Source organism: Macrotis lagotis, chromosome 4, assembly GCF_037893015.1.
Source record: "Macrotis lagotis isolate mMagLag1 chromosome 4, bilby.v1.9.chrom.fasta, whole genome shotgun sequence".
Taxonomy (NCBI): Eukaryota; Metazoa; Chordata; class Mammalia; order Peramelemorphia; family Peramelidae; genus Macrotis; species Macrotis lagotis.
In genome coordinates, this window is record NC_133661.1 from 92,985,648 (window position 1) to 93,001,438 (window position 15,791).

The 15,791-nt window shown below is 37.6% G+C and overlaps 1 protein-coding gene across 1 annotated transcript in view; it reads right to left on the reverse strand.

Annotated features, from left to right (window-relative positions):
• Nucleotides 1–15,791, reverse strand: part of GRK5 (G protein-coupled receptor kinase 5) — a 320,227-nt gene that overhangs the window by 53,688 nt on the left and 250,748 nt on the right. The gene's annotated exons all lie outside the window — the stretch shown is intronic.

A 15,791-nucleotide genomic window follows, 5' to 3' on the forward strand; every position in this document is an offset into this window, starting at 1 on the left:
CACTAAGTCTTGGGGTCAGATCTAGACAAGAAAGCCAGGACCCTGGACATTTGTACCCCACTGTGTATACCTTTCACTGTCTCCTTTCCTTCTTTCCAGTTTAGAATTATATCTACTTCTAGCCCTCAAATGGCCCTGCAAAATCTTTAGAGGCCATAATGGAAGGATCACTTAAATGGAAGTCATCTCTGCTTTCCAGAAACCCCCTTTTTTTTTTAAGGTTTTTAAGGTCAGGTTCTGTCTTCTCCACGAAGCTTTTCCTGATTCTGCCTATCAATAATTTAACTCAGTGATTTTGCCTGATTGTGCCTTTTCTCTGTCCCTCCCTCCCTTATATTAGTCCTATCTGTGTATTTATTTGTATCTCCTCAGTAAAACATAAATTCCTTTAAGGCAGGTACTACCGTAATAAATACTGAAATGAAATAGTATAGGGAGGCAATAGTATAAAGTGGAGCTCTGGTTCTTAAGACAGAGGACTTAGTTTGAACTCTGACTTGACTCTTTACTATTTGTCACCTTGGCTAGTTCAGTTAACCTCCTTGGGTTTAGCTTCCTAATTGGTAAAATGAAGGAGTTGTATTAGGTGATCTTTAAGGTCCCTTCTAATTCTTCATTTGTGATACTATGATTAAACTAAACATAACCTCAGTTTCTTCAACTAGAAAGTTGAAATAATACTCTCTATCTAAACTCCCCTATAGGATTCTTGGGAAGCCCACCACACTTTGAAAGGGGCACATTTGGTACAAATATAAGGAATTGGTTTTAATTGCTATTTTGGGTTGAATCACCTGATGTGGGTTTCAAAAAGAAAAATCTAGGTACCTCCCAAAAGATTTCTATCATTTTAGCTTTCAGATGCCATGCCCTAAAAGAGACTTAGGCTGATATTGGAAAGTAATACTGGGCTCTCATTCTAACTAGGCTGCTTATTAACTGTGTGATGCTGAGTAAGTTCTCCATTTCTCTAAGTTTCTCCAGTTCTCTAAGTAATCCTTCTTGGGTGCTGCCAAAGGCCATTAGAGACAGAAAGGGGGAGTCCCAGTTATTCACTCTTATCCAGATGTTTGGGGAAGCTGACTCATGGGCTATGACAGAATCAGCCTTTTTTTTTTTAATAAATTAGAGTGATAATTGGGGTGGGTGGGAAGGTAGAGAAAAATTCTATCCCCAAAGAATTTTGATTACATCTGAGTAATTTTCTTTCAGTTTCATGCTATTGAAATGTGAATATGGCACTGATTACAAAGTTGAAACCCACTTGGGGGTTTCATTGGGGAATTTTAATTATTGTGTTTGCTGGAATAGCCAATTGTGTGAACTCAGCATTTTCTCTGTAAATAAGGGTTCATCTTCCATTTCCCATAGTCCTGAATGAATATCCAACTTCCTTGTTTTCCTACTGCCCTTCCTCCCTGGTGCCTTTCCATGGTGATGAGTTTCAGCTGCAGCAAAGTCATATTTTCCTTCTTTCCCCCAGCCCCCATGAAGATTAGGAAACTAAAATCTATAGGGTGGATATTTGCCCAAGGTCACACAATGAGTTTGTGGCCAAGGCAAGAATAGAATCCAAATCTCTTTCCATTTCTTCACATTATATAGTGAGAAATTCTGTGGGCAGTAGAGAAAGGCCATCAGAGGTCTAATAAATCATCTGGAATCTTCCCAGAGTTTGTCTGCAGAAGAGTTTAGTAGATAGTCCTGTGGGAAATCTAAGAAAGGAGGAAAGGGTGTAGGTGGAGTGATCCCACTGCTATCCCTTAGCTAATTTCTGTTCTCATTTTATAGTCCCTTGTCTGTCATATCCTCCATTCAATCAGGAAATGGTGCTAATGACTGAAGTCACTCAACCAGACCCTATCCTATCAGCCTGAATTTGAGCTCAGATCTTTCAACACTATCACTCCCCCTCAGGCCTAAAGCTATTTAGGCAGGAAAAAAATATGTTGCTTGCTATTAGCAGAGTTCTTGGGTTGAAGGTTGAAGAATAGAAACTATATCTAGGAAAGAATTGATGTTTAGCCCAGTTTTTAGACTAGCTGAAAAGGAAGTTCCCAAAGCTGGGTCACTGGGGTGTCACTACCAAACTCCTGCTTGCCACTCACCAGAAAGCTCCACATCCCCTCAACGACCTGATTCCAACCCATCTCTCTAGTACTCTTTCTCCCCAGTCACTTTCCTGCAAACCACTGTCTCCAGGACAGGTTCTCATCCTCAGCTCCATGAATTTATTTGTGTTTAAATATTTTGATAATTGTATTTCAGAATAATTGGTTTCCTTGGTAATCTAATATATTTTATTTTATGCTTTTAAAAGCATTATTGCTAAAAGAATAAATCCATAGATTTCAGCAAGGAATCCATTTAAAACTAAGATCTCCCTTCTCTAGAGATAGTGGGCTATCCTGCTAGTTCAACCTGTCCTTTCCCACAATCAAACATTTGCACATGGCAACTACCACACCTAGATTAAACTCTTCCCCTCAAATCCCTGCCTTTGATATTTCACCTCCTTCAAGACCCAACTTAGGTCAGTAGCTTCCTTGACCTACCCAGTTCAAAAGTGATCCCAACTATTTCCTAGTAACATCCAATAATGTTGACCACCTACTCCTACTAAATATTTTTTCCTCTCTGAGCTTTCATGACTAATGACCTCTCCTGGTTCTCTATCCATTCCTCAGTCTCCTTTGCTTGATCCATGACCTCATCAACTTCCAGTTCATTCTTGGCTCATTCTCTGGTCTGCTCCACCTTCACACTTATTGCCTGGTCCTTTGGGGATGACTCCACCCTGAGGCCTATTCAATGGTGAGACCTTACCTAGATGCTCCATGTCATGGGAAGATTCATCATACTGGTTTCACTGGGACCCACTCTACCTCCACCTTGTTGCCCGGTCCCCTCATGATGACCCTTCTTCCTTCTTCTCAACCCTACTTTGAACTTAGCACAGGTAAGTACTTTATAAAATGTTCTTTCTGTTATCTATCTATGGCATACCATTGGCTCTGTCCTTGGTTTTTTCCCCTCACTTCTTTCATCAGGTCCTATGACTTTTTATCAATGTCTATAGATATCCTCTATAAAAGTACAGTGTGTCTTCTAAATCTTTGTTCAAAATGAAATCTATTAAAGCTTTAATATGACATTTACTATAAAATGATGTATAATGTAATAGCTGATATAATAAAGTTTTAATGTTCCAAAGTTTAGGAGCATCTTGATTATCTATCCATTACCTATCTTCTGCTCTCCAATATCACACCAGGTGCAGTGGTTAGAGCATCATCCCTGGAGTCAGGAGGATCTGAGTTCAAATGTGACCTCAGACACTTGACACCTTTGTGACCTTGGGCAAGTCACTTAATCCTGATGGCCTGTCATTCAGAGCCATCTTGAGTCATCCTAGACTACTGGACCCAGATGGTTCTGGAGGAGAAAGTGAGGCTGGTGACTTAGCACATCACACCCCCCTCACTCAAATCCAATTCACATGTTTGTCATGTTATCACCTTCCTTATGTCATGGTCTGGTCTTTTTCAAGAATAAAGGACAAGGGCAGCTAGGTGGCACAGTGGATAGAGCACCAGCCCTGGAGTCAGGAGTACCTGAGTTCGAATGTGACCTCAAACACTTAATAATTACCTAACTGTGTGGCCTTGGGCAAGCCATTTAACCCCATTCCTTGAAAAAACAAACAAAAACAACCCTAAAAAAAAGAAGAAAGGACAAAAACAACAGGGTCATACTATCATCAACTGCTTGTAGGTCTTTTCCAAATGGAAGTTCCATGGATATCTCAAACTCCATTTATCCCAAATAGAACTCATTGTCTTTTGCTTAAAACCCTTCTTTTATACTACTTTCCCTACTTTGGTCAAGGCCATCATGATTCTGGTCACTTGGGTTTACAACTGCAGAGTCCTTCCTCAATTCTTCACTCTTATCTCTCAATTGGAGAGATCTAATAAGCCATCAGAGGTCTAATAAGTCATCTGGAATCTTCCCAGAGTCTGTCTGCCGAAGAGTTTAGTGGATCGTCCTGTGGGAAATCTAAGAAAGGAGGAAAGGGTGTAGATGGAGTGATCCCACTGCTATCCCTTAGCTAAGATATACCGAATTGACCTCTCCAGCATTTGTGGTAAGTGTCCCCTCTCTCACTCATGTGGCCACTGCCTGAATTCTGATCTTTAGCACCTCCTCTCTGGACTACAGCAATAACCCAGCCTTTCTACCTCATCTCTCCATTCTCAGTTTAGGTTCTCCGAAGGTAACAAAGCCATTTTCCTAAAGCACAGGTTTGATTACGTCCCTCCCCCGCCCTAAGCTTCCCTCCCTTAACAACAAAGGATGGTTTAATTTTCACAGAGCATTCTAGCTTCCCTTGAGTTCCCTGCTTCCTTCCTCTCAGTTTTTTAAGTGGGAGATTAGGGTGAAGGACCAACAGGCTTTGAGTTTATCTTTCTAAAATTGCCCTTGCTCAACTTCTGATGAATGTACAGGAAGCAATGAAAAATACTCATAAAAAGAGAAGAAAGAAATAACTATTGTATTGAGTCCTTAGGACCAGTTTTCCTTATTTTCTAGGGGATTACATTAAAACCCTATAGTCTCACCTAATCATTGAGGTTGTGTACAGGACAGAGCCCTAGACTGGACCCAGGAAAATCTAAATTGAATCCAGACTCAAATATCTACTTAGCTGTGTGACCCTAAACAAGTCACTTAACTTCTCCATGCTTCCATGGGCATGAAGAATTATTATCATAATTGTTATTATTACCACTTAGCATTATTATGAGGATAAAATGAGGTAATATTTGTAAAGCACTATGCAAAGCCTAAAGGATTGTGAAACTAGCTATTGTAGTTATTCCTAAAAAACTCAACTCTACCCACCTTCTGATATCGAGGAAATAGATTTAAGATGCAAAAATGAGGTGCACATTTTTTGTAGTGGCCAATATAGAAATTTGTTTTGCCTGACTGGATATCTGACAAGGAGTTCCTTTCTTTCTTTTTTGAGGAAAGGTAAAAAAGAAAAAAACATTAAATGTTTTGATTAATCAAAAACAATTCAATCTTACAAAACCATCTCTGACAATTCCATTGAACTGTAATACTGCATATTTATGCTAGATCCTACTTCAAACAAATAAAGGGCATGTATTATTTCTGAAAAGGCACTTTGGGAGTGAATTGAATTAATCCAATTGCTAAATGACTAAATCTAATTATTAAAATGGATATAAGATTTGTCCATGTAAATAGGTTCTATAATAACTGATCTTTTATTGTTAACTCTTTCTCTCTAAGCTACTAGTTCATACTTGAGGTACAGGATGGGAAGCACTCCAGCATCTCTCCTTCCTTCTTGTGTAATAAGCAAGCTCTACCCCTGAGAGTTCTTTCCTCTTCCAGTTCACCAGCTTTCTAGGCTGTCTTGGTTAAAGGACATCTTATCTGAAGTTGCAGAAGAATGAGAGGCAGTATGGTATGAACGCTGCATGGGGAGTCAGGAGAACTGGGTCCAAATCTCAGTTCTATTTCTTTCTAGTCATCCCTTTTCTATCTCATTGGGTAAATCATTTCATCTCTTCAAGCCTCAGGTTTCTCATTCAGACAATTGGGATAATAATACCTACATGACCTGCCTCACAAAATTCTTCTGAGGTACAAATGAGAAAAAGCATGGGGGAAAAGCTCTGTAATTGGCAAGAATTTTCTAAGTGTAAGCTCTCATTATTATCAAGGTGGGAAAGTATGGTATTCTGGGGGGAGGGGATAACCAAGAGCAATAATTCAATTCATCTGCTGTCTTTTGCTTCTAATCACATGCAGAATTATATGTATATATATATATATATATATATGTACATATATGTGTGTATGTGTGATTGATAGATAACCACACTATTATTTTTTAATCCAAAAGTGTGTTTTAATTGAACCTCATGACTTTTATCTTTTTTAGACTTTCAAAACTGCAAAAGAGTTTAGAGATCATCTGCTTTAACCTAACTCACATTATAGGTGAAAATATTATATATATTTCTTGTCTTCCTCAAATGGGTTAGAAAGACAGAAAAGTAGAAGATATTACTCAATTATGGCTTCAGAGGACTGACACACTTCTTGTCTTTTGGCAGAACCATACACTGTTAGACATGCCCAATATGTTGATTTTATTTGTTTGAACTATACTGTTTTTTTTTTAAACAAGGAAGAGTTCTTTTGAAAAGGGGTGGCAGGGGTGGCTAGCTAGTGAAATGGATCAAACACTAGCCTTGGAGTCAGGAGTACCTGAGTTCAAATCCAGCCTCAGACACTTAATGATTACCTAGCTGTGTGGCCTTGGGCAAGCCACTTAACCCCATTGCCTTGCAAAAACAAAAACAAACAAAAAAAAAAAGGGTGGCAATCATTGGGAAATAACAATGTTTTTTTAAAAAAGATATAAAAAAGCATAGAAAAAAATTAATGCATCTAGGATAAGAATGGAAGTGGTCAAATAAGAACAAATTTTTATTTCAAATTTTTCTAATAATGGTTTAGTATCCAAGATAGATAAATTATAAATATATAATATACACATATGTATATATTTGTAAGTATATAACAAACACATATATGCATATATGACTAATATTTTTAAAAGGTTTTCAATGAAACATTTACAAAAAGGAAAGAGAAGAAATTTTAAAAAGAGAAATGTTCCCTATGTTTAAGAGACTTTTACTTTAGTAAAGACTATGAGATATGTGTATAAGAAAAAGAGGACAAGATATGCCCATACATCCTCAGGGCTGCTATATGGAATAGGTTCTTAAAACTGTAGACAATCCAATCCAGGAAAGGGAAAATAATTGTGGGGTGAAACTAATCAAGTGAAATTTCCTAGGTGCAGTGGATGGTGAGCTTGACCATAAAGGAAACACAAGTCTTGGGGGGTGGGGAGAGAGAGAGAGAGAGACAGAGAGAGAGAGAGAGAGAGAGAGACAGAGAGAGAGAGAGAGAGAGAGAGAGAGAGAGAGAGAGAGAGAGAGACAGAGAGACAGACAGAGAGACAGAAAGAAGAGAGAGACAGGAGACAAAGGTAAAATTTTGCTGAAAATTTCCTTTTGCTTTGTGCTCCAATAAAGAAAGCACTTTTCCATTACTGGGAATGAAAAAGATGCACAAATGTTCACTGTGGTAGTTTGCAATGCAGTGTAATACAGTGTAAATGGCACTGTCCAGACAGTTCCAAGCCTGGGTTTCCAGTTCAGGCTCAGACACAGTAGTGGGGGGGAGCTTGAGCACCTCATTTTTCATTTCTCAGCTATTTCTTCAGCAATGAATGAAGTAATTAGACTAATGATCTCTAGCACTCACTCCCCATTGTATGATTCTATACTATACTATTATTGTCATTGTTGTTTTAAAATTCAAAAGAGACACAGTAGAATTTAATGATCAAATTCAAAAAGCATTTATTAAGTACCTACTATGTGCCACATACTATTCTAAGATTTCATGGATAAACATTTGAAGTATTCTTGTTCTTTAATTCAGTCTTAGCCTATACAAAAAAATCGGCTCCAGATTGTATAATGTGCTATCCCGTAGCTTTTGCTCTCCCCCTCCCCATAATGTATACTGGTAATGTTTCTCTGGTTGGTGGGGAGGGATGATTGACACATCTATCATTCTGGAAAAGTGGGTGGAACCATGCCAATGTTTTCCCCAGGGGGCAATGGATCCAGAAAACTGTAGAAGGTGTCAAGAGTGGCATGAAATTTAAGGTAAAGAACTATCAAAGAATTGGTTTTTAGCTGTAACCAAGAGACAGTTGCTATAGCTTTCAGTAAGCAAGATGGTAGCCTTAGCACTTAGTAAAATACCTGCCATGTTTATTAACTGGCTGACAATGTGGTAGCTAAACCAGTTGCCAGAAAAATGTTTAGGTAAGGAAAGGCTGGACATTCTTGAACCAGAACAGGGCTACCATAAGCTAGGATATAAACACAGATAGTGCATCAAAGTACTCTCTAACGTGATGTGTTTATATTCTTTGAAAGCTTATTTTTTTAAAATAAAACCTGTTTTACCTTAATTGCTTGTGAAAAGCAACTGCTATGAAAGACTTTTGAAAACTCACTTCTGTTTCTAGGTGAGTGGGTGGGATGAGATGAGGGGGAAGCCAGGAGCATCTCAAATAGGATAATATACACTAAGTACCTTGCAAATCTTAAACAGCTATTGAAATGCCAGCTCTCTTTATTTTGTAAGATAAGATGTGGTCTGATGGCAGAAAAAGAGAAAATTTGGAAGGGGTATGTATGAGTGCACAATCCATAACAAGTGGTTCACAAGTAAAGGTTGTTTATCAGAAAATCTGGGTTTGAATTTTGGCTCTATCATTTAAGAGCTTTGGGAACACAGATCAGTTTTTAACCTCTCTAACCCTCAATCACTTCTGTATAATGGAAATAATTCTTGCATTGTCATCACAAGGATGTCAAATAGAATGTCCTTTGTAAGCTATAAAGCATTATATCAAACATGAGCTATATTTAGTATAAATAAGGTAAAAAAGATAGCCAGTGTGGTGCTGGCATTGGTTATCTAACTGAAATAGTTTTATCAATTTTGTTCATGCCTAGGTATCTTGTTTCTTTACTATCCCCCCCCCACCTCCAACTCTGAGATTTCAGCACTTTCAGTCTTTACTCCTTAGCATCATATTAATTATTAGTATTACTTTCTGATTCTGGGTTCTGGTATGTGGACCCCAATAGATTTTACTTGTAATGGGATTATTTAGAAAATCCAGTTTTCTTTCACTCCTCCCTAGTCTCTAATTTACTTCTTCTAAATGAATATGAGGGATGACCCAGGATTAAGGAAAGGAGCCTTGATATATATATACATACATACATATATACATATAGATAGATAGATATAGATATAGATATAGATATAGATATATAGATGAAATCACCAAGATAGCAGCAGAATCATATGAAACCATTCTGAAAACTATGGATCTAGCACATAGCTCTTAAAGGCTCTGCCCACATTAAAGACCTAATGAGCAGAATTCACAAGCACAGAAGAATGCATTTTATTTAATGGCCATTGGGTTAAGCTCAGTCTTTGGCATTACATGAAGTGATTAAGCTGATGGAACCAAGCCCCCTTTCAAGGCAGTCCAGGAAATTACACCTTTGCCAATATCCTGGCTAGCTTGAAAAAAATCTACTGCCCAGTTTTACATCTGGAACTGAAAAAATGTCCCAAACACAAGAGAAGGGGAAAAGATGGAGCTGAGATTCAAGAGATTCAAAAGGACATTTCCTTTCAAAAACTAATATAGCATTAGTTGAACAAGAAAGCATAAGATTATTTTCCTCAAATACAGCAAAATCAATTATATAAATAAAGTACCATTAAAAAAACCCTTCACCACTGAAATGGATGATTCTGCTTATACAGTATGAAAAGAGAATAGTCTCCTTTGGGGCTCACAATCTTAGGGGAAATAGCCTAAAAGCATAGGACTTACTGTAGAGTTCAAAACTATTTTATACAATTTGGCTCTTCACAGACAAAAATTGGCCATTGTCTTATGGATTCCAGAAAGATGAAAATTTCTTTACTCTCTTTCTAAGAGGCAATATTAGTTTTGCCTTTCCTCTTTTATTTAGCAAGATGCAAGAAGTTCTATATAATAGGAAGTTTTCTATTGAGCTTTTGGTTTCAGGCAATGAGAGAGAAATAATGGAAAATGTTTCATCTCACTCTACTCTTAATATATCAACTGAGGGTATAGCAACATCTTGGTTCAGTAGACAGAATATTGAGCTTGGGGCCATTAGAACTAGGTATGCATTCTAACTCTTGTAGTTGTTAGCTTTGTGATCATAGGCAAAAATCATTGAACCAGGCGGCCCAGGGAAGTGTGGGGAGCAGTGACCTTGGAGTTCCAGGACCTGAGTTTAAATAACAGACTATGTCATCTACTATAGTCCCTGAAGTGAACAGGGATAAGTCACTGCACCACTTTAGTTCTCTGATTCACCTTAGTAAAATATATATGTGTGTGTGTGTGTGTGTGTGTGTGTGTGTGTGTGTGTGTGCGCGCGCACGCGTGTGGGAGTAACACCTGACCTATAAGGTCCTTTCCAACTCTAAATTTATAACATCGTGCATCTTTGAGTCCAGAAATAGGGCTATGAAACTGATCTTCCTTGAGCTTCTTCATCTACCTACCTCTGCAGGTTACTATGATGATCAAATGAAATAATAACATATGTGATACAATCACATGAAAAAAGCTCCAGATCACAAATAATAAGAAAAATACAATTCAAAAACAACCCAGAGATTTCACTTCTCAACCTACAAATTGACAAAATCAACAAAAATTGACAACAGTTAATATCGAAGAGGTTGTGGAAAGATAGGGACACTAATACACTGTTGGTGGAATTATAAATGGTGTGCCACTTCGGAAATAAAATTTGAATTATGCAAATAAAGTGAATAAAATATCCACTAGAACTAGAGACTTCATTACTGGACTTATACCCCCCAGAAGCCATCAATCAGAAAAAAGTTCCCATCTACTCCAAAATATTTATAGTAGCTCTTTTGGTGATAGCTAAGAATTGGAAGCAAAAGTAGATGCCCATCAATTGGATATTTCTAAATGAATTGTGGTATATGAATACTTCTATGCAAAAAGAAATGTGTGTAATCAATAGAGAAGCACAAGAAAATATACAAATTGTTGAAAAATGGGCAACCAGAACCAAGAAAACAAGATACATAGTAACTAAAAAAAGAGAAATCAATCAAAAGTAAATGTAACAACCTTATAAAGGTCAAAAAAAAGATGCAGAATGAAGAGATACAGGAAGATACTCTTACCCACCCCTTTGTGTCCACAGGTGTTATACACTGCACATGTTTTAGAACTTTTTTGATGGATCAATCAGTTATATTGACTTTTCTCCCTCTCCAAAAAATATTATTTGTTATATGAGATGGCCATGCAGAAGTTAGTAAGTCAAGTTTTTTCTATACACAGATTTTATTTACCATTGTAGACACTAAGAAATATTTAAAGAAAGTTGGTCAGGATAAATATGCACATTTAATGTTTTTCTTAGATTTATAACTACTGTATTGATTATTAACAGATATTTGTAAATCACCTAAATAAAATTTAAAATGTAAAAGTAAGTTATAAATGTAAAGTGTTCATTTATTAGCAGGAATTATACCATCTAAAAAATATATTGAAAAGTAGAGACCAGATTAGTATATACACAACTGGCTGACAAAACACGAATTCAATCTACAGTCTAAGCAAGAAAATAAAGTTATAAATGCAAATGTCTTTTAAGATTAAATAAATCCATAGAGTAAAACTCTATAAATAAAGTAATATATTAAATTTTTGAAGAATAAAACTTAGTGACAATATAGTAAACGTTAATGGGGCATAGGTTGGTCAAATGCTTGCATTTTAGCTACATAACAAGAACAATTTAATAACAAGATGAATATTAGAAAAAATATAAGTTCAATTTAAATCCAGTAGTATACTGTTTTTAGTACATCAAAAGTATCACATAGATATTACTTTGATGCTATTTTTCTAGCACTTGAAGACTTTACTAGATTGACTAAAATACTATTGTAATTAAGTGAAGTCATTTGAATCTCAGCTTCTTAAAAAATAATCACAGGAACACATATGCCTTGTGAAATCCTGTTTTAAAGAATATCCTTGATCCTGTTTCTGTAGCTGAAGGAAAATAAAGATTGTCTACACCAGACCTGTGAAAAAAAATAGTATTTGTAATAGAGGATGGTTCTCCAGGAGGGGGTGGGAGAAGGATATTGAGGATAACTGTGGTGATGAAAGAAATAGAAAACATTAAAAAAAATTATTTTTAAAAAAAAGTATAACTGTATAACTTTATTAAAATGTTAGCAAACAGGAGAGAAAGATGCTACCCAGGGACATCTATTCTGATGTCCTAATAAGAAACATTGCTGGGAGGTCAGACTCCAAAGCTATGGGTTTCATCCATTCACTAGATCTCTGAGAGAATGTGGAAGCCCTGAATACTCTGATAGTCTTAGAAAGTTCTTTAAGCATTGATTCAGTGGAGAACATGGGTTTATGGAACTCTATTAAAAAACTTGGAAGGAGGGCGGCTAGGTGGTGTAGTGGATAAAACACCGGCCCTGGAGTCAGGAGTACCTGGGTTCAAATCTGATCTCAAACACTTAATAATTACCTAGCTGTGTGGACTTGGTCAAGCCACTTAACCCCATTTGCCTTGCAAAAACCTAAAAAAAAACTTGGAAGAATCATTAAAGATAATAATGGTCTGAGTTCCATAAGAAGAATGGGAGAGGGCAGGAAGTCTTTCTTTTCAATCCTGTCAGATCTTGCCCTTCACTTTCTCATCATAGTATCACAGATTCAGGTGACTTTAGAGGCCATCTAATCCAACCCTCTCAAGTAACAGATGAGGAAACTGAGATTCAGTGAGAGAAATGATGAAGTGCTTGGTACATATAAGTACTAAATAAATACTTGCTGAATGACTTCATAAGTTATCAGAGATGGGATTTGAATCACTGACTCCATGGTCAATGCTCTTTCTATTCAGAACCTACATGCATTGTGTCCCATTTCTTCAGGGACACTGTTAGGGGTATGCCAGGAACGCAGAACTAGATGACAAGTGACTTGGACTATAGTTTTGGTTCTGCTGTGTGACCCTGGACAAGTCATTGTTCTCTTGGCTTTAGTTTCCTTGTTTCTAAAGTCCCTTTCAACATTAGATTGATGATATTTTTCTGCAGACTTAAATGTAAATGGATAATAGCTCAATGTTTTTATTCTCTTAGATATTTACTTTTAAACAGGGGTTCAATGCTCATAAAATCAAACGGATGAAAATGAGTATATGCATATATGTGTGCATGTGGGGGGAGCTTAGGGGGATTGAGGGTGGGTATGACTCATGTTTGGCATGAGGCTCCTGGGGGTTAACTGGTATGTGTTTGGAGAGGAGACACTTTCCTAGAATTCCAAATAGGTGATAAGTAGATGAATCTCAATCATATGGGCACTTTCTCCCACAAAGAAGGTTGGTCCTACATTTAAGTAAAAGCAATCTTTTTTATTTTGGTTCAGATGTCATAGAGTAGACTATGACGAATCCCAATTTTAGTGTGTGAAAGAGCATAAGATTTGGAAGCAGATTCTGGGTTTTCATTCCAGCTCTGCCCTGTACTAGCTGTGGGACCCTAAACAAGCCATGTGAACCCTCTGAGCTCCAGGTTTTTGATCTGGTAAATGGAGACAATTTTTTGTACTATCCACCTTAGAGCTTACTGTGAGGTGATAATGAGATAATAGATATGAAGCCCTATGAAACAGTGAAGAGCTATCCAATGTGACCTATTATCAGCAGGTCCTAAGGTGACCTCTTTGAAGAAGGAAATGGCAAACTCCTCTGATGTCTTTGCCAAGAAAAACCCCATGGATATATTGGTATATTATGGTTCATGGAGTCACAAAGATTTAGACATGACTGAATGACAACAAATGGTGACCCATGTGTCCAAATGAATCCACAAAAAAAGTGACTGAAGAGCAATAAAAGATCAAGTGTTCTTACTAAATACAGGATACCTATAGTATACATACAGACCAAGAGTTCTGGAAAGGAAGAGATTGGTGTAATCAGGGAAGGTTTCCCAAAGAAAGTGGGGCTTGGGATGGCCTTTGAAGGATGGAGATGACTTGCAAGATGCGATGGAGATGTCAAGGATAGAGAAGACTTGTTAGTATGGGTGGAAGAAGACCAGTTTAAATGGAGAGGGTGTTGCACAGCTGGATAAGAGAAAAGAAACTTGATACTCACCACCCCCACTAGCTGTAGCTTTGAACAGGTTGAAGGGGTACTTTCTGTTGTTGCTGACTGTATTGCACCATCACACAATTCAAAGAATCAACCAGGAACACAGACCCTGAACAATGAACTGATGGTGCTGCAGACTCTGTGGCAGCATGTTTCAATTCACTGCCTGGTTCCTTTCTCTCAGCATGATACATTACTGGCAAGAGGACAAAGTAAATAATTTCCTCAATTAGCTAAAATCACTAAGAGGAATCCTGAGCTTCTGTCTCTGTGGAATCTTCTTGTAGCTAATAACCAATTTAGACCACTACTCAAAAGAACCACGCTACCTGGGGACCTTCTAAGCTAAAGAGGGAATCTTCAGAGGTTTCCCATTGCTTATAGGATAAACTGTAAACTTTTTAAGCCTGGCATTTAAGATCCTTTACAATCTGGCACCAATTCTATCCCCCCTATTATTTCACACATACTACATTCCAATGTTGCTCCCCAAATTCAGTATCAATCTGCTCCTTTCTCCCTCCATATTCAAGGTTTTCTGAATCCCTGAGACACACTTCCTCTCTGCTACTCTAAGTCCTCTCTCAAGACTCAGTTCAGATCCCACTTTCCCCAAAACAACTTCTTCAATCCTCTTTAATTGTTAGTTATTGTTCCTTCCTCTAATAATCATGGGTTCTCAGTTATGTGCAACATCAACATAGTAGAATGTAGGATCCTAGAGGGCAGGGGCTGTTTCTTTTTTAATTTTGAAACACTAGTGCCTGGCATGTCATTGTGATGAAATAAAATACTTAAGCGAAAAAAATGAAAGAATTCCAGTCAGGTCAATAAGTACTTATTAAGGGCCTTTAACATGAAAGGCACTGTGATAAGCACTGGGAATACATAGAAACGAAAAACAAGTCCTTGTCTTCAAGAAGCTTACACTCTAATTGGTTTTTTTAACAAGGTAATAGGGTAAAGTGACTTGCTCAAGGTCCCATAGCTAGGCAATTATTGAGTGTCTGAGGGCTGTTATTTGAACCCAGGTTCTCCTGATTGCACGGCCGGTGCTCTATCCACTTCACCACCTAACTATCCTTAAGAAGCTGACATTCTTTTTTTTTTTTTTTTTAGGTTTTTGCAAAGGCAAATGGGGTTAAGTGGCTTGCCCAAGGCCACACAGCCAGGTAATTATTGTCTGAGGCCGGATTTGAACTCAGCTACTCCTGACTCCAGGACCGGTGCTCTATACATTGTGTCACCTAGCCGCCCCAGAAGCTTACATTCTAATTGAAAAGATAATAAGTAAACAACTATGTTCAGACAAGATATATAAAGATAAACTGGAAAAGGCACTAATGAAGACCAGAAAAGGATTTCTGAAAAGGTAGGATTATTGAAAACTGAAGAATATTGGAAAGGTAAGAGGGGGCCAAGTTATGAAGAGCTTTAAAAGTTCAATAGAGGATTTTTGTAGTTGCTCCTGGAGGTAAGACTGGAGGAATTTAATGGTTTATCTTGGTCTCAGACTCAAGAACATGTTTCTAGTGTTTCTAGGACTCATACCTTCCTGTCTTCCATTAAATTCTGAACAAACACAAGCAATAAAGTCAACCTATTTTGTTGACTGAAATCTAGGGTTAATATTATATAACTGAAAGGTCACCCTTGCTCTTATTAAATGTGGCTATCAATCTTTGCTTAGCTTGCTCAAAATTAAGAAGACAACCAGGGGTAGCTAGGTGACGCAGTGGGTTGAGCACCGGCCCTGGAGTCAGGAGTACCTGAGTTCAAATGTGACCTCAGACACTTGATAATTACCTAGCTGCGTGGCCTTGGGCAAGCCACTTAGCCCTATTGCCTTGT